The following is a 3,518-nucleotide window of genomic DNA, read 5'->3' on the forward strand; positions in this document are numbered from 1 at the left end:
AAAACTAAAGTTAATAAGTTAGTGTTACGTAGTGTTGAAAACGTCAAAAAGTACCTAACATTGAAAAAAATTTCAAAAGGGATAAAAACGTAAGAAAAAGTAAAAAATGTCGATAAAAAAGCATCAAAAGTGTTGATTTTCAAATTTGACAGGAAGACAACACAAGGGTTAACTTAAGTGTCACTTTAAAATGTATATACAGTATAACGTTCAAACAAATGCAAAAGGAATTCAAAAAAGTACTCATAATGAACACTCAACAGCTCAGAGATTGGTAATGTATATTGTTTTTATATGTGTGTGTGTATATATCGTATACATTTCTTTGTAGCAAATGTATAGCATTTTTTCCTTCTTCTGTTTTTAATCCATGAAGACATACTGCAATCTATCTTTTAAAGACCTCACTACTTAAATGAAGAAAGAACAAGAACTTCATTCATTTGTGGCAAAAATCTATTTTTTATTGTTGATTCACTAAATTGACATTTTGTGCAAGTGGAGACATTTTCCAACAGAGAGCGGCAGAGAGCCGCTGAGCTCCGAAAGAGGCTTGGATACAGAAGAGTCTGCAATCACACATGAAGCAGCTGACTCCACCAATTAAAACATCTTGAAGAGAGAAAACAGAAAGATGTGTGTGATGACAAAGACTAAAGCCAAGATTCACCACAAGACGAGTTGAAAGGTGCAACTTCCTGCAAGGCTCAGTCTGTAGCGCTCTGATTGATTGATAGATAGATAGATAGTTAGATAGACAGACAGACAGACAGATAGAGAGATAGATATATAGATAGAGAGACAGACAGACAGACAGACAGATAGACGGATAGACAGACAGACAGAGACAGATAGATAGATAGATAGACAGAGAGACAGACAGATAGATAGCTAGATAGACAGACAGACAGAGACAGAGACAGAGAGATAGATAGATAGATAGATAGATAGATAGACAGAGACAGAGAGACAGAGAGATAGATAGATAGATAGATAGATAGATAGATAGATAGATAGATAGATAGATAGATAGATAGATAGATAGAGAGACAGACAGACAGACAGACTTTATTCTTCCCAAAGGAAATTTTTGGCATCTAGTAGCAAGACAACCATAACACAACAAACACATATGCACACATATATCACACATGAACACACATATATCACACATAAACACACATATACACACATACATAAGAATATAAATAAATCAGTCACATAAATGCAATGGCTATGATAAGGTGAGATACTATGGTAGACTGTGCAGTAGATCATGATTAAATATTAACTGACTATAAAATATAAACATAATAACCCATAAACTGACTGATTGAATAAGAACAATATGTAACAGGGAAAGCTGCCAATTCACACCGACGAGACGAGAGGAGACGGTGCATCATCTCCATAGCAACGCCTCTTTGTACTTGTCCGTTCTAACTTCCGACTTTTTGTCATTTGTTTTGTTTAAATAGGAATGTATATAACGTTATTGATGTAGGAAATGCTTGCCGGTCAGGGACGGGTACACACACACAACACACGACACACAACACACATCACACAGACATAAAAACACACACACACACACACACACGCAAACGTATTTTTCTACTTCTTTACTTGTGAGGAACATTATCTAACACATTCGAGATCCGAACACTTACACCAACCTAAATTAAATCCCAGCCTGAGTAGTTCTTGCACAAAATGACTGTACTGTTGAATCAGTACTTCACAGTTGAAGATATAAATTATGAATGCTTTCTGGGGTTTTCAGCTGAAATGAGTTCAAGTGTCTGACGCTCACAGAGCTGTTGAAACGTTTCATAGCCACAGGCCACAACTTTGTTCAATTTGTCCATGCTTTATATATTTCTGTGTTTAGCTGAATGACGGTGAAAGGAATCCTAAATCTTCCAGTGGGGCTCTGCAAAGTGGGTGGAAGACATCGTCCAAGAGGACGTTTAATGGACAGCATCCTCCTGTTCTGCTATGATCTTAATTGCAATCATTTGTAATTTAGATTATAAATTATTGATCCAAATAATACACTCTGTTCACACACACACCTGTTCATGCACTAATGGAGAGATGTCAAAGTGCTAGTGCTGGACCAATGCACTGAGCATGTGTGTGTGTGTGTGTGTGTGGGGGGGCGGGGTGTTACGGTGCCTTGCCCAGGAGGTGAAGTGGCCAATTCCAATTCACACTCGTTACTTTGGTCCGTACAGGGACTTGAAACAGCGACCCTCCCAACTAACCCAACTCCCTATGGGCTGAGCTACTGCCACCCAAGTAAACATGAAGTACTTCATGTACTTTGAGTCCAATTATTCTCTGTATGAAAGCTGATGTAGCTCAAAAGGTCCTGATTGTTGACAGAGAGGTTGTGGATTGAAATCCTATCTGCAACTTTAAAATATACAGTCCCACCATAAGACAACAAAACTGGAAGCAGGTTTTTTTTTTTTTTAACGGCTGGACAGCAAAATAAAGTTTCTTGAAGACTGAAAGAGAAATCTGTTTCCCAGAAAGCTGTAGTGACTACATCTTGCGGCCCTGCAAAAGCGTGGATTCGTTTAGCATGCGTGCACAGAGGCGGGTGCCCACAATGACCAAAAAGGGGAAAGGAAAAATGAAGATGGCAGAGAAAAGCTGTGGAATAAAAGCTGAGCTGAGGCGAGGCAGGGAGTTGGCAGCACCTCACTGTGCCCGAGTCCTTACGGGCAGACAGCCAGCGTCCGACATGGGGGGTCTCAGTGTCTGAATCTATGGAGGATCTGACCCATGCTGCCCCCTGCCGTGTGTGTAAGTGTGTGGGTTTATGTGTGTGCGTTGTACAGGGACGATCAGGCCACCGTGGAGATGTGAAGTGGGAGAGGTGATTATGTCATAGATGTGAGAAGCCTGTAATAACGGGCAATGCAACGGGCAATCGTCTTGAATAATTGTTTATATTAATCAATGATATTAATGTTCCTTTGTGACCTTTTTGGATTTTCTACATCTAAAGCCCTGCTGTCTGGGCTAGTCTGGTTCAAAGGTTCAAATACGTTTCCAGGCTTGGCCCCCTCACCTTCTTCACTCTGTGTGTTGCCGTCAACTTTCCTTTTGTTTCGAGCTAGCAAGCTACACTCTGAAAATGGCTGAAAGTTTCAAAGAAAATTGAGATTGTCAGAGCCTAGGTTCCAAATATCAACACTGGATATTCTTCTCTTGGATAATAACTCAGTGAGGGTTGCTTTTTTGTCATATTCTGGTGTCAACATTGAAGATATTAAGATATTATTGTAGTGTGAATGCTGTTGAAGTAGAAATTCTTATGGCAGGTAAAGAGTAGCCTGCTATGCTACTTGACTATAAAGTGTGTGTGTGTGTGTGTGTGTGTGTCTGTCCACAGGTTCATACAACCCCTTTAATTGCAGGTTACACCATTAATCCAGCCAAATTGCCATAGATCCCACTATAACAGAGACACACACACACACACACACACACACACACACACACAC

Source organism: Etheostoma spectabile, chromosome 17 (assembly GCF_008692095.1).
Source record: "Etheostoma spectabile isolate EspeVRDwgs_2016 chromosome 17, UIUC_Espe_1.0, whole genome shotgun sequence".
Classification (NCBI taxonomy): domain Eukaryota; kingdom Metazoa; phylum Chordata; class Actinopteri; order Perciformes; family Percidae; genus Etheostoma; species Etheostoma spectabile.